Source organism: Callospermophilus lateralis, chromosome 7 (assembly GCF_048772815.1).
Source record: "Callospermophilus lateralis isolate mCalLat2 chromosome 7, mCalLat2.hap1, whole genome shotgun sequence".
Classification (NCBI taxonomy): domain Eukaryota; kingdom Metazoa; phylum Chordata; class Mammalia; order Rodentia; family Sciuridae; genus Callospermophilus; species Callospermophilus lateralis.
In genome coordinates, this window is record NC_135311.1 from 141,985,382 (window position 1) to 142,000,740 (window position 15,359).

Sequence of the window (15,359 nt, forward strand, 5' to 3'; positions counted from 1 at the left end):
GCCCAGAGCCACATCCCACACTGCCACCGTCTGCTGTGGCCCAGGCTGTTCAGCCTCTGCGGGGACCCCTCCCTGATGGGCGGCAGGGCAGAGCTGGCCACAGGCTGACGCAACTGCAGGACACCAGGAAGCTGGCTGTCCCCACAGCTCCAGAAGCCACCACACCTCCCAGGACACAATTCTCTACCTAAACCACCCAGGAAGCCAGTGCTGGGAGCACCCTGGGCCCCAGCGAGGGGAGGGGTGGCCCTGGGAGCCCTGGCTGCTCTGGAGGGCGGGCACATTCCTCAGGGCATTCCGGGCCTCCCTGCAGCCTGGCCTGCAGGACAGCAGCAGCAGGCCTCCCCGAGAGCTGGTGACTTCCCTGATGGTGAGGAGGGGCAGACCTGGGCAGGGCTGTCCCAGGATCACGCGCCCATGTGGACTTTCATCAGTGCCCCAGGGTATGCGGCCGAGGCACTAAGGCCCTGTGTGGTCCTTTGCCATAAACAGGACTGGGGCCTTCCTCATGGCCACAAGGGGCAGGAGGCACCAAAGAGTCTTCACTGGCCCCGTCTCCCACCACACAAATGTCTGTCAGCTTTCTGAGCCAGTGCCCAGATCTGGCAGACGGTGGCCTCTAGCAGGTGGCACCATCCCTGGAGAGTGGCAGCCTCTCCCAAGAGAGGGTAAAGTCCGCTCCAGGTCCAGAAGCTGCCCCCAGGGAGCCTGTCAGGTGAGCCACTGCCAGCCGTGACCTCCGTTCTCAGCAAGGCGGCCACACCCACAGGCCTGGGGCGCTGCCTGCCTGGGACCCAGGGTAAAAGCACAGCAGTGCCCCCAAGGGATGGGCACCTGTCCCTGCCCGCAGGAGTCCTTGGGAGTGGAGGCTGCCTCGGGCACTGCTGTGGCTTCTGTGCCCAGTCTCAGCTACACACACCTGTCTCCAAACCAGATGGACCAAATGCCTTCTGAGCCCGTCCAGTGTCCCCCTGCTGCCCATCTCCAGAGGCCACCACTGTGGGCCCTTCAGCTGGTCCCCAGCCCCAGCCCTGCCCAGATGTAGACTTGGCCCGCTCAGCTGCACAGCGCCTTGTCAACGACCCCTCCCGGCCCTGTCCCTGCTCCTGTTGGTGAGTGCCAGGGTCACTGCCGGTGCTTCCTGACAGCACAGTCCCTACGGCAGCAACCCCTCCTGGTTCTCCCACGGACGCTCGGGGCTGGGTACCCTGCAGGCCTCCAGGTGACCCCGGGCCTCCCCTGACCTCTTCCCAGCACGGGACACTTGGCCTGGCAGCTTAGGCAGATTTCTGGTGGCCTGAAGACGTGCAGGTCTTCCTTCTGCCTTCCCTTGGCTGCATGAGCCCAGAGACTCCCGTCGGAGGTTATTTTCTTCCAGAATCATGAAGCTCCCTTCCCTTGTCTCTGCTGCTGGTGGAGCATCCCAACCCCCTTCTAATTTCTCTTGTTGAACTGTGGCCTGTGCTTCTCTCCACCCCAGCCCTGTGCAGGGTTTGGGACCCCCATTCATTCACTGAGTTAGGTGCCTGGTGGAGCTTCCAGTCGGCGTCCCCTGTTTGGGGCTGCATGTGATTTCTCATATTATTTCTCGATCATTTCTTCCACTCTGCTCTCTCAGGGCCCCAGGAAGACCAGCACACACCCGAGAGCCGCGGGGCAGCTCCCAGCCCCAGCCTGCTCTACTCCGCCTGCCCCTGGCTTCTGGTGCTGAGCCTCTGCGGGGACCCCTCCCTAAAGGTGAGCAGGCAGGGGTGGCCACCTGTGATTAACAGTACTGAAACCTCTGAAATGTCCTCCCTATTTCTTGTCTCTTTTACTTTTTTCATCTCTTTGTTCTCCTTCTGGGAAAATCCCTCTATTTAATCGTCCATATTGTTTCCATGTCCTCCAGAGATCTCTCTTCTGCCCTCTCGTTACTCTTTATTCATAGCATCCTGTTCTTGTTTTATGGATATAATGTCTTCTATTTACGTAGAGGACAGGATCACTTTTTCGTTTGAACAGATTTTCTTCTGTTAGCTGGTGGCTAGAGCTCAGTTCTTGTACATATGCTCTCCTCCTGTGTCTCAGATACTCATGCACGAGGCTCTCCTCAGACATCTGCGGCAGCTTCTGCTTCCTTTTAGGGAAGAGGCTGGCGGGAGGTGATGTGCTGAGTGCACACACCTGAGAGCTCATGTTCTGCAGGGCTCTCTGGCACCCAGTCCTGTCCCCAGGTCTGCGTCCAGCAGACCCCTTCAGGATGTCCGACTCAGGAGCCAAGAGCTCAGACCCTCCTTCCAGCTGCCTTCCAAGCAGAAGCGGCCACACAGTCTGCAAGGCTTACTTCCCAGAGAGGCCATACGCTGTGCAGAGGCCACATGGGGGTCAGAGGCAGACTGCTCCCCAGCAAGGCAGCCTGGACTCTGAGCGGGGAGCCTTGTGAAGCCCTTACAAAGACACACTGCCCAGAGCTTCAGGTGGTCTGGCTGCCTGTCCCCGACTGCCTACAAGTCTACGAGTCCTTGCGGGGTAGGAACAACCTCCCGTTCAAGCCGGCCCCCAAAGGGAGGGGTCAAATCCTGAATTGATGGGTGAATGTGTGACACCCTGTCCTTCTATCCCAGCCTCTGAGTCCAGCTGCCCTCACCCTATCCGGCGGGGCTTGGCCTCTCTCCATGTCATCCCGACCCTGGTCAGCCCACAATGATGCCCTTGTGCTTGGTAATTCTGCCCAGCCAAGCTTGGGACGTGGAGTCCCACATGATTGAGGGACAGAAGTCGGCTTGGTAAACCACAGCACACACCAGCGGGTTCCACTGGCTCAGCGGCTCTCAGCGGGAAGCGGCTCTGCCCACCAGGAGAGACCTGGCAATGCCTGGAGACGCTGTGCAGGTAGTCACCAGCCTGGGACTTGTGGGCTGAGGCCAGGGATGCTGCTGGCACCTGCTGAACAGGGGACAGCCCCACACCCTTAGCTGGCACAGGTGCTGAGGTGGAGAGAGCCCTCATGGCCGCGTAGAGGGGCACCCTTCACAGTGGGAGTGCCCAGCTCTGCACATAGCCTGGCTCAGCCCGTGGCCACCCCGCTGTGGCTCTGTGGTTCCCCTCTTTAACTCCACCCCCCCCATAAACCCAGGCCCCGGCCCAGGCTTGACTGGTACCCGAGGGAACCCCAAAGGTACAGGATGGACCCGAGCCCTGACCCTGACTGCGATCAGTCACCAGCTGTAAAACAGCTAGCCCGACGGAGCCTCCAGTGGTCCTCTCGCCCACTCTGTTGGCCCGCCCTCAGCTTCTGAAAGGTGGGTGTCTCCCTCCCTGGCAGGTGAGGAGCCAGTGCAGAGGGAACGTGAGCTCCTGGGTCAGGCCTCCTGTCAGCGAGAGCCAGGCGAGGAGCCAGGCCCCATGCTGACCTAGATGGTGTCTCTAACCTGGGACCTGGTCAGCAGGGATGCTGGATCCCTCCTCCATGCTGCAGAGGGACGGTCACCCGAGCAAGGCAGGGCCAGGCTGAGCAGACAGAAAGAAACCGAAACCAAAACCCCCAGACTGGGTGGCCGCTCCAGTCCAAGCATGAAGGCAGGCTGCGGTCCCACGGGTGGCAGGCCCTGCAAGCGGCCGGGACCCCAACAGGCTGCTTCACGTCGGTGCCTGGTTTCACCACAAGGGTGGAGAGGGACTGCCCTTAGGTGCTCAGGTGGGCCGGGGCGACCCCTGTGGAATCAGAGCCCTGGGGACGCCCTGGCAGCAAAGGTCTCCCCAGATATGCCCAGAGGGCGAGGAGCAGGTAGACGTGACCACGCTCACCTGGTTCTCCGGGTGGCACCTCCAGGTGACTTAGACCACATTCCTTCCAGGAAGCCCCCAAGACTCTGGCCTCCCCGTAGGATTGGGGTGCCTGCTTGCAGCTCTCCCGTGCACGTCCTTCTCCAGGCTGTGGGCATCACTGGAGCTGGGGCCAGGACTGTCTGGTGCATGTGTCCCCAGAACAGGACCTCTGCAGCTGCTGCCCTCGAAGGGGACTTGCCTATCACCCCATGTCACAGAGGAGGGAACTGAGGCTCAGAGGCTTATTAACTTGCCTTAGTTCACACCCAGCAAGGACCCTAACCCCGAGGACACACGCTGGGCACCACACCAGAGGCGTCAGGGCAGAGAGACGGTGCTGCCTGGGACCCTCCGGCTTGTCCCAGCCAGGTCCTGCTGCAGGGACCACTCAAGGCCTGGCCTGTCTGTCCTCAAGGCATCCCTAACCTCCACCTTGGGTAGTGCCTGGATTGTTTACAAGGACACAAGGAAGAGACCTGCCTGGGCTCCAGGTGGGACTCGGCAGCCACCAGCTGATTCCAGTTCCCCTGGTCAGGTGCCACGCAGAGGCCAGCGCTCACTCAACCTCACAAGGGACCTCTGTGCCCATTTCACAGACGAGGAAAGGAGGCAGGGCCGCTAAGACGGGTGCCCGCGGTTCCCATAGTTTGGGAAGCTACCCTCCCCACCTTCCCGGGGGAGCAGAGCTGACCGTCGGTGGCCGCCGAGGTGGGTCCTCCCCTCTGAACTGGGAGACAGCAGGGCTCCTGGAGGGTCGCCTCCCGCCTCCCCTGCGGCTCCCTGGCCTCCGGCGTTTCCTTCCGCCCGGGCAGCAGCGCGGCGGGGCGCGGCGGGGCCGGAGGGCGCTGCGCCGGGTCGTCGCGGGCCGGGCGCGCGGAGGGCGCAGGGTCGCGGGCGGCCCGGGCGCGACCTCCCGACTCACCTGCCGGCGGGCTCACCTGCGCCGCGGGGCGGAGGCCGGCGGGCGGCTGGCGGCCGGGCGCGCAGGGCGGCGGGCGGAGGGGCGGCTCCTCCCGGCGACCCTCCCACTTCCTGTGCGGCCGGGCGGGGCGGGCTCGGCGGGCGGGGCGCCCGGGCACCTGCCGCGCGCCGGCCGCGTCGCCGTCCCTCCTGGGCCGTCTACGTGACGCGCTGCGCCCCCGCCCCGCGCTCCGCTGGGTCGCAGGCTTCCTTCCGCGTCGCTCCTGCGGCCGCCTCCTCCGGGAAGCCTCCCGGGAGGGAGACCGGGCCGCGGGAACAGTTGGCCGCAGGAAGGGCGCGCCTGGCTGTCAGCGGCACGCGGGGCCCTCTGGCCACCTTCGTGGTGTGGTCGCACTTCCGAGTCCCCGCGTGCACCACGCGGCCTTAGCTGGCCCCGGGTCCCGCTGTCCAGGAGGAGCCTGCAGCACCGGGTGTCCAGGCTGCCCCCCGGGGCGGACGGACTGCACACTCTCCTGGGGAGGGCCACCCAGAGCCCTGGAGGTGGGGTGGGGAAGGTGTGTTGAGGTCACAGGGTCACAGCAAGAGCAAAGCCCTCGGGTGGAGGAAACCGGGCCCGATAAGAGGCTGGGGGCAGGTGGCGGTCAGACTGGACCAAGGACAGGGGCTAGGCCCACCCTGAGAGCCGCAGGAGCCTCGGGTCCAGCACTGGTCTGCAGCAGGGCCAGCTGGGGAGCGGTCTTGAGATGCAGCCTGGCCATCCTGCCTCTGCTCACACCATCCAAGTCGGATTGTTACCTTGTCCCCTGTCATCACTCTTTTAGTCACTCTGGATATGACACTGAATCCAGATTCTTTGTCATCTCCAAGACACTTCAGTCTGCCCAAATCCCCCTCAAAATACGGCCATCAGAGCAGACCCAGTGCCCACCAGGTGGAGGGAGAACACTCCCCTCTTTTGGAGTCTATACCTCTGTTAATGCAGCGTCTTCCTGCTGTGGCTCTTACCTGTGCCTGCCCACGGCACAGAGCCCAGGGCCCTGTGAATGGCAGGGGCACAGCAAGGGCCTGGTGACACCCAGATGGGACCTGCAGTCCCAGGGCAGCCCAGGAGTGCCAGTGCCCTTTCGGACCTGTTCTTCAGGAGAGGCTGTTGCCAAGGATTCAATTTGAATCCCTTGGGTGGGCTTCCACACGCTCCTGCGCTGTCCCCAGGCCTTGGTGCAGTCAGTCAGCGGGCACTGCCCGGCCAGAGCTGGCCAGAGCTTGACCTGCCCACTCATCAGTGCTGGCACGTGTGCCTGCTGCCCCAGGCTGGGCGAGGGGAAGCAAGGCCCTTGGGCTCAGGCTTGGTGTTTGGTTAGGTGTCATGGCTTGAGGGACAGCCCTGCCTCTCACTCCACTGTCCTACCCAGTCCCTGGCCCTGTACTGGCCCTCCCAACCCCCAGTTCCCCGAGAGCTTCCCCGAAGCTGGAGTTACCTGGGTGTCAGTAGTTCCCCTGTGTGTGGTGTCCCCTGAGCAGGACAAAGGCTGGCACCAGCCCTGCTGGAGGGACAGGAGGGCCAAGAGCTCACCACCTGGGTGGCCCTTCACCTCCAGGCAGCTCCTGGGAAAGGCTGGTGGCTGCTGCCCCCAAGTGGTCATCTTGGGCACTGCACCCACAAGGCCCAGCCTCCAGGAGGGAATGGGGTTGGGTGGTCTCAGAGCTTCCTGACCAGAGGGGAACAAGGCCACCCGGGGACTGGAGCCAGATGGAGCAACATAGCCTGCTGGGGGTGCTGAGGCCCAGAGGGGAGGCCACGGCCTGGCAGGAGCCCAGACGGAGCCTGGCCCCAGCCACTGGTACTGTCCTGTGGAGCCCTCCTTGAGAACCTGACTCAGCCCCTGAGGGTTGTCCACATTTGAGCCACTGACCGGTTGTGCCCACTGGCCATTCATGCCCACATGGGTGTCTCAGCCACCTGAGCTGGCTCTGTCTCCAGATGGGAGGCTTGGGGACCCATTACCTGGTCCCCGCTGGCACCCACGGGCCCAGAGACAGCTGTCCGTGGTCGAATCACACTCCTGCTAGTTACAGGTCCAGGAAGGCGGCTGCCCCTCCCTGTGCCTCTGTTCTCAGCTGCCCAGTGGGTCCCAAGAGGATGCTGGGGACCTGCCCACGAGGCTGAACCCAGGGCTGGGCTGGGTGCCGAGGTGGGAAGGCACCAGCCGAGAGCTGCGAGGGACCCTCAGGGAGAGAAGGACCCGGGAGGGCGGCCAGCAGGCCTGGTCCGTGCACTTTGCACTCATGGTAGGGCCAGGGGCATGGGGTCCAGGGAGTGGGCACTGGGTGGCACGGAGCCGTGGCCCTGGAGGATGGCAGTAAGTTCCCTTCCTAGCCTCTGGCCCTGGCCTGGGAGCCAAACGCTCCTCCTCTGTGAGACCCCAGGGAGACCTCGCGGGTCTCACTTCCCTCTTAATAAACAGGGATCCTGCAAAAGAGTGTTCAACCCCAAAGCTCCCTGCCTGCCTTCCCGATACCCAGGGACAGCTGCCCCAGTCCTTCGCATCTCTGCCCCGAGGGCACTTCTCAGAAGGCCTTCCTGGATAATCCTGTGAAGCCAGGACACTGTACCCCACCCACCCAGCCCGAGAAGCTCTCCAGGTGGGTGGACAGTGCTGTCCCCGCAAATATGTGCAAGTCCTACCCCTGACCTGTGAGTGAGACCTCCTCGTGTGGAAATAGTGTCTTTACCAGTGCAGCCAGCCGTGGTGAGGCTGATCCGCCCCACAGTGGGCCCTGACCCCACCGACCTGCAGACCAACCCTGGGAGATGGGTGCAGGGCTGCTTGTGGGAGGCGGCCACAAGCCAAGGAAGGCCAGGAGCTCTGGAGCCCGGGAGCTGGTGGGGCCGGGGAGGACCTCCGTGGGCCTTTGCAGGGAGCATGGCTCCACAGACGCCTGCATTCTTGGCTCTGGACAAGTGACGGCAGGAACGTCCCCTCTCTGTGCTGGGCAGCCCTGTTTCTGGCCTTGTAGGCCACAAGCCCCCGGGGTCATAGTGCCCCCGAGGGCTGGGAAGAGGGCCGAGGCTGCCCAGCCGAGGTGGGGCTGTGCACTGGGCATGCTCACCCTGCAGGGCTCAGGCCTCCCTCCGTCCAGCAGGGTGAAGGGATCCAGCCTCTGTGATTTGAAAAGCAGGAGCCCAAAGGAGTGGCTTCTGCCACTGGGTCCTCCCCCCAGCCCCATTCCCATGCAACTTGGAGGTGATGCCACCGTCCCCTCATTCAGCTCCAAGGCCTATTGGAGGTGGGGAGGCTGTGGTCATCTCAGCCCCTGGTGCCAGAGCCTGCCCACCATCACCACCGTGTGGCCTGGCAGGGGACCTGTCACCCAGGGGTCCCCTGCAGAGGAGAGGAGCTGGGTCCTGGACCTCAGAGCTGTTGGATGACCTAAGCCGTGAAGTCCCTGGCCTGCAGCAGCCACACCCCCCTTGCACCTGAGTCCCACGCACTGGGGACCTGTCAGGACTCCTAGCTTTTGCTTGGGTGTGGGTGAGGAGTAGCACAGAGAGGCAGTGCCCTAAGGTGGCCCCCAGGAGACCCCTTGCCTTGTCTTCCCAGGTGCCCAGGACCAAGGGCCAAGAGCCCCCACTTCCTGCGGCCACGAGGTCATAGGCCTGCATTCTAACCCAGGCCAGGCCACCTATTGGCTGGGTGACAATGGGCTAGACATTCCTCCTGGTTAAATAGAGCAAGGATGACCTCTGCTGGGGGGGCGGTTCTGGGAACACTCAGCAAGGACCCCCTGCAGAGCCCCCCCCTCCACCAGGCCTGGGACCCTGTGGGTGCTGAGCAGGAGGCTGTGGTCATTTGCTGTTAGGGCACCAGGAGTGACTGTGTTCCCTGATCCCAGGACCCCTGGGAATGATTAGGGACTCCTCCAGGCTGACAGAGAAGTGCACGTGATTAAAAACAAGCAAATCAAAACCCCACACGTCTCCCTCGAATTGAGAATTGAAGCTTTTTGGGTACTGTGGCCACGGTGGGCACAAGACTCCCCTCCCACCAGGGGCAACTAGGAAACTGAACCAAAAGCACAAGAAGCAGCTGTTGTGGTGTGGACAGCAGGGTGCTGCCCGACCCTGCAGGAGGAGACGCAGAGCCAGGGGAGGCCAGGGGCCTGGGACTTGTGGGCAGAGCCCTGGAGAGCTGAAATCCCAATTGCATCTGTGACCAAATGCTGGCCGAGCACCACAGAGTGAGGCCTCGGGAGGGGGGCAGCAGCTACCCCAGGAGCTCTGTGGGCCAAGACACGCCTACGTCCATGGGGCAGGAGCCACTCAACCCAGCCAACCGGAATGAGGAGGCCGACTGCTCACCAGCACACTCACCACCACAGCCAGGTCTCAGGGGCCGGCTGAACCAGTCCTGGAGCAGGGGCTCCTCCAGATGTGACCAGAAAAGCTTCAGAACAAGTCCAGGAGGGGCCAAGTCCAGGAGGGGCCAAGTCCAGGAGGGGCCAAGTCCAGGAGGGACCGAGTCCAGGAGGGGCTGGTCTGATTGGCAAGTACGCGAGACACCCGTCAGCACAAAACTCAAGTTGTGAAAGGAGAGAGAACGAGGCCCAGAAACTAGCAGTGTCTGCAGCCTCCAGCACCCAGCACCCAGTCCCGGAGGTGGGAGCAGGAAGCAAGGCCATAACCCAGAGGGAGATGGAGAGTGTGGTGACGAGCCGAAGGGACAGGGACACTCTAAAGACGGAAACAGCAACATGGAATAAGAAGCCAGTGGGTGGCATCAGCAGCAGCCCAGGTACCGCAGAAAGCAAAGATCAAGGCCAAAGCCATCCACCCTGACACCCAGAAGCAAGGCCGGGGAGGCTAAGCAGAGCCCGATGGCCGGGAGACAGTGTGGAACCGTCCAGGAATGGGCGAGGGGAGAAATGATGGCCGAAAGATTTCCAAATGGGATGGAAGTCAGACCTGCAGAGCCAAGAGCCTCACGGCACCTTATGTGCAGAAGAAGCTGCCCCAAGGTGCCTCACCCTCCAGTGGCTGGGAACCAGCTGGGCGGGGGACTTAAGGGCACAGAGACAAGAAGGACTTCTGGCTTATCAGAAGTGCCACAAGCTGAGAGCAGAACAGGTCTTCAGAGGACTGAAAGAAAACAAGGTCCTCAAGCACCAGGATCATCTCAGGGAGAGCATCCTTCAAAACGAAAATGAAATGAAGACAGAAGCTGAGAGAATCCATGACCAACAGAACTGCTCAACGAAAAGATGTCACAGTGACTTTTTCAGGTTAGAAGAAAATAAAACCAAGTGTCAATTCAGACAAGGAATATAAACCTTGGAAATTGTAAGCATATGGATAAATGAGAGAAAGTTTTTTTCCTGTGCTCTAAAATTACTTAAAGATAATATATTTTTAAAGGCAAGGTAACAACTGCATTTTGAAATTCATGACATCTGTAAAGTGAAACATATTACATTAAAAACATATTACATTAAAAGCACAAAGGACAGGAGAAGAGAATAGAGATAGACAGTTATAAAACTCATATTTTTACATGCAGTGGTTCAATATCACTTAAAGACAGAAAATAATAAACTAAAGAACAATGCTGAAAGTTAAGTCAAAGAATTATAGCTAATAAGCCAAGGGAAAAGGTAAAATAGAATACTGGAGAATATTAATCCAAAAGAAAACAGGATTAATATCTTCTAATATTAGGACAGAGAAGAAAGACAACAGATATTACCATTAGAAAACAAAAAGCAAGATGGTAGCTTATATCCAACCCAGTCAATAATTATGTTAAGTGTAAATGGATTAAAAACACTAGTTAAAAGATACAGATTATCAGACTAGAAAAAAAAGACCTAATATATGATGACTCTTAGATATGGTGATTCAAATATAAAGAAACAGTGAAATAAGGATATAAAATATTCATGTAAACACTTGTCATAAGAAAACAGGAATAGCTTCTAGGTTAAGAAAAAGTAGACTTCAGGACAGGAATACTGCCGCGGGGAAAGAGGGACATGTTATAATGATGAGGAGTTCCACTGACCGAGGAGACAGAGATCCTGCACATTTACACACACAACAACAGGGGCCAGCAGGCTTGCGAGGACAAATGACCACTGACCAGAGTGAGAGAGGAAACAGACCCACAACTGTAGTTGGAGATTTCAATACTCTCTCAACACTGGATGGAGCTAGTAGATGGGACACTCAAGACGGCTGTGAAAGACTCAAACAGCATAGTTAACCAACCCAACCTGACCCACTCACACAGTCACCACGTGACAGCGCAGTTAACCAACCCAACCTGACCTACTCACACTATGTAACAGCATAGTTAACCAACCCGACCTGACCCACTCACACAGTCACCACGTGAAAGCGCAGTTAACCAACCCAACCTGACCTACTCACACTATGTAACAGCATAGTTAACCAACCTGACCTGACCCACTCACACAGTCACTATGCAGGGATGGCAATACATGGACTTTCACCAAGATGAACATAAGTCAGGCCATAAAACAAGCCTCGACACATTTTATTTTTTAATTTTTATTAATATTTATTTTTTAGTTTTTGGTGGCCACAACATCTTTATTTGTACATGGTGCTGAGGATTGAACCCAGAGCTGTGTGCATGCCAGGCGAGCACGCTACCGCTTGAGCCACATCCCCAGCCCCTCGACACATTTTAAATGACAAGAGTTATGCAGACCATGTTCTCTGATCACAGCACAATTAAGTAGGAACCAATAAAAAGACAATACCTGCAAAACTCCCAACTATTTGAGAATTAATGAATATACTTTAAAGGAACCTAAATGTCAAGGAAGAAATCACGGGAAATGTTAGAAAATATTTTAAACTGAATAATAATAAAAAAAACCCCAAAATATATGGGATGCATCTATAGCAGGGCCTTGAGGGAAATTTATAGCTTCGAATGCTTATATTACAAAAGAAAGTATGTTCAAAATCATTGACCTATGCGTCCATCTGTAAATGTTGGAAAAAAAATCAGTGGAAATTAAAGCCAAAGTAAATAGAAGGAATGAAATAATAAATCAATAAAAATCTGTGCAATAAGAAACCCCTATCATAGCAAATCAATAAAACAACTGTTGCTTGATAGTCTGCCAGAGAAAGGGAGAGACAAAGACTCCAACAACCAGCATCAGGGCCAAGGGAGCCATCACTACAGACCTGACAGCACTCGCATGGCAGAGAATTTTGTCAGTAGGTTCAACAAGTTAGGTGACATGACCAAGTTTCTTGAAAAACATGTCATCAAAACTGGCACAAGAACAAAGAGAAAATCCAAATAGCACTGTATCTATTGAAGAAATAGAATTCTTAAAAAAGAAAAAACCCAAACCTCCACTTTTCTGCAAAGAAAACTCCAGACCCTGATGATGTCATGTTGAGGTTAGTGAAACATCATGTTGAAAGAAAGAAATAGTACCAGCCTGGTCCAGTCGTTTAGAAAACCCAGGAAGAGAGGGCAGGGCTCATCTTGTTTTATGTGGCCAGTGTTATCCTAATACCAATATCAAACACATTTCAAGAAAAAATAAAATTGCAAATCAATATTCCTTGTAGACAAAAGTGCAGAAATATTTTGCTAAACATTAATAAATCAAATCCAGGTGTGTATGTAATAGATCATATCATAATCAAGTGGGGTTTGTTTTAGGAATGCAAAGTTGGTTTAATGTTTGAAAACCAGTGTAATTTACCCCTTTAACAGAATGCAGGAGAAAAATCATACATTCTTTTCAGAAGGTGGAGAAAAGCATTTGACACTATCCCACACGTGTTAATAATGGGACTCTTAGCAGTGCAGAAACAGCCCCACAGAGGTTGTTCCACAGCTGACATCAGGCCTGGTGGTGACCGCTCGAGCGGCCTTCTTGGGCTCTGACCACATCTACTCAGAGCCAGTCCAAGTACGTGCATGAGATGAGAAAGAGCCATAGAACACATACAGGTGGTGAAGAAGTGTGCGACCCTGAAGGCATAGCCGGGTGGCCGGAGGCGGGGGCAGTGCACAGGTGGGGCACAGAGCCGTGCTGATACTTCAGTACACACGTCTCATCCACTCGTCAAAATCCACGGATGTCACACCAGTGCAGCCCCCGAAAAAAGACAGCAGGAAAAAGCCAAAAACCCCAGTTAGACCAAACAAGATTAATCCAAACAGGCCCAAAGGTGAGTTCACTCGAAAAAAACCATGAGCTCAGAAAAAGACAGGTTTAACTAAAAACAATAAAAAGAAGGAGAAGTGGCCGCGGCTGCTCCAGTGAAGGAGCCCGGGAGCCGTACCAGGGGGCCGTATGAGGCCCCAGTGCCCTTTGGGACTGCAGCGGTCAGCCCAGACCCCCGTGCAGTCTGGGTGATAGTGTCCCCATTGCAGGTTCGTCGACTGTGCCAAACGTGTGGCTCCCGTGGGGGACACTCGTAGAGGTCCACGCCAAACCTCTAACTTCTGTTCAATTTTGTCATGAACTAAAACTGCCCCAAAAATAAAGTCTTTTAAAGAATATTTTAAATAGTTTATTTAAATATGTTTAATTTAAATATAACATTTTTCTAATAAATATCATATTTATTTAAATATGATATTTATTTAAATATAATATTTTAAAAAGCTCTGTGGCCCGCGTTATCTGCAGCAATCAGCCAGCAAGCCAAACAGGAACTCCGCCGCTAAAGGCCTCAAGTGGCCAGGACTGGACCACTCACGTCCTGTGTTTTGTTTCTGCTTCTGCCTCAGAACTAAATAGAAGAAGCCCAAATGCTGCTGTCCAGCCTACAGGATGTCCCCATGGACCCCAGGGGCCAGGCCTCCCCGGGGGCCTCCCGTGTCCGGCTCCCCATGCCCTGGCCTGTCCAAGGTGCTGTGTCGACCCTGCTGCAGCGCTCTCCAAGTGAGCTAGTGAGTGGCCTCCGCGTGTCCCCACCCGAGGCCTTCCTTCATCTGCTGCTCACCGTAGGATGGACACTCGGGGTCTTTCCAGCTGGGGCTCTACGCATTGCCCGCGGCACATAGGTCTCGCAGTTTAGAGACTGGATCGTGCTCCGGCCTGCCTTTCTGGCTTCCTGGACCCTCCCAGTGTCCCTGTGGGCTCAGGAATTCAGCGGCCACAAGGCCCACCCTGGGCAGAGGATGGGCCCAGGCCTTCCCTGGGTCTTCAGGGCCCCACGGCACAGCCTCAGGCCACCACTGGAAGTTGTCACCACAGAGTCCATCCTCTAACGCCCTGAGATGGAGGGCGAGCTCCATCCAGCTTCCCTTTCCTGAGTCGGTCTCCTCGTGTGGGGACGTTGCCTGGCCTATGGGCAGGGGCCACCCCACCTGCAGTGCCGCCCGGGACCCGGTGCCCCTGGAGCATCCGTGCCGAGGGGGCTCTCCCCGTCCTCTCAGCGCAAGGAAGCCGCCCTGGCCGGGCCTGCGCCCTCCTCTGGGTCCGTGGACACCTGCTGCCCTGAGAGGTAAGGTCACGTTCCCTCTGGAGCTTCCTGGCGACCCGCCTGGCCCCGGGGGGTCCAGGGGAAAGAGACGCACTTCTCTTCCCGGAAAACAGATTCTTCATCGACACTTTTTACCCTTCCTGTCCATTTCTTTCCCCCTGTTCCCCAATCGGGGCCTTCCCTCAGTCCTTTATGTGAGGAGGGCCGTGGGGACACAGAGTCCTCTTGTCAGCGATGTTCTGTCCACCCCTGTTCTGCCTTCCTGCGGGTCCCAACAATGGGGCCATTATCAGCCGCTTCCCTCCAGGGCTAACAGGCAGCTCGCTGCCAGGCGGCACACGAGGGGGAGTGTCACTTGCCAGAGCCCCAGTGTGGCGAGCTCCTGGAGGGGCCCCTGGGGGCTGTCGGACTGTCATTCCATCTCTGAGAATGACTTTCGGGAGCACAGCCATCTGCTGGTTTGAGATTCACACCATTTATCCTCCGAGAACGGAAGCCTCTTTTCCAGAGAGGGGCCGGTCCAGCCGCCTCTGGGCCTTGAGCTCTGGGCCAACCCACATCTGACCGCCAGGGCTCCAGGCCACACCAGGCTCGGCCAGTCCCGTCAGGAAGGTGGACAGCCTAGAATGCTAGGACTCGCCCCGAGCGCTGCGCTGGGGAAATGAACTTGGTGACGGTCTGGGAGGCAGAGCGGCTCGGAGCCCGACTGGGTCTGGGGATCTTGCACCGAGATCGACTCCCACCCCTTCCTTTTGTCAGTTGCTGGGGCTCACTGTTCAGGGGACTCCAGGTCCCCCAGTCCTGGTGACTGTCACCAGCGCATGTTCTGGCCCCTCAGTGGACGCTGGAGGCCCTAGTGTTTCCAGAATCCATGCTGAGAGATGGCTCTCAGCAAACATCCCTCCGCTGGTCCACCCGTCTGACTGTCCCTGGGGGCTGAGGGCTGTGTCAGTGGTGCTATGGGCAGCAGTGGACAGAGGCAAAGGGGTCCCTGCATATCCTGGGGTCTGGACATCCCCAGGACTTCCAGAGCTGCTGGAGGTGGAGAGCCAACCTTCACCTGCAGCCGCAAGGCCCTGGACACCCCTGAGGGCCCACCTTGGGTGGGTGGGGGAGGTTCTGTGGGACAGGAGCCTCACTGGGC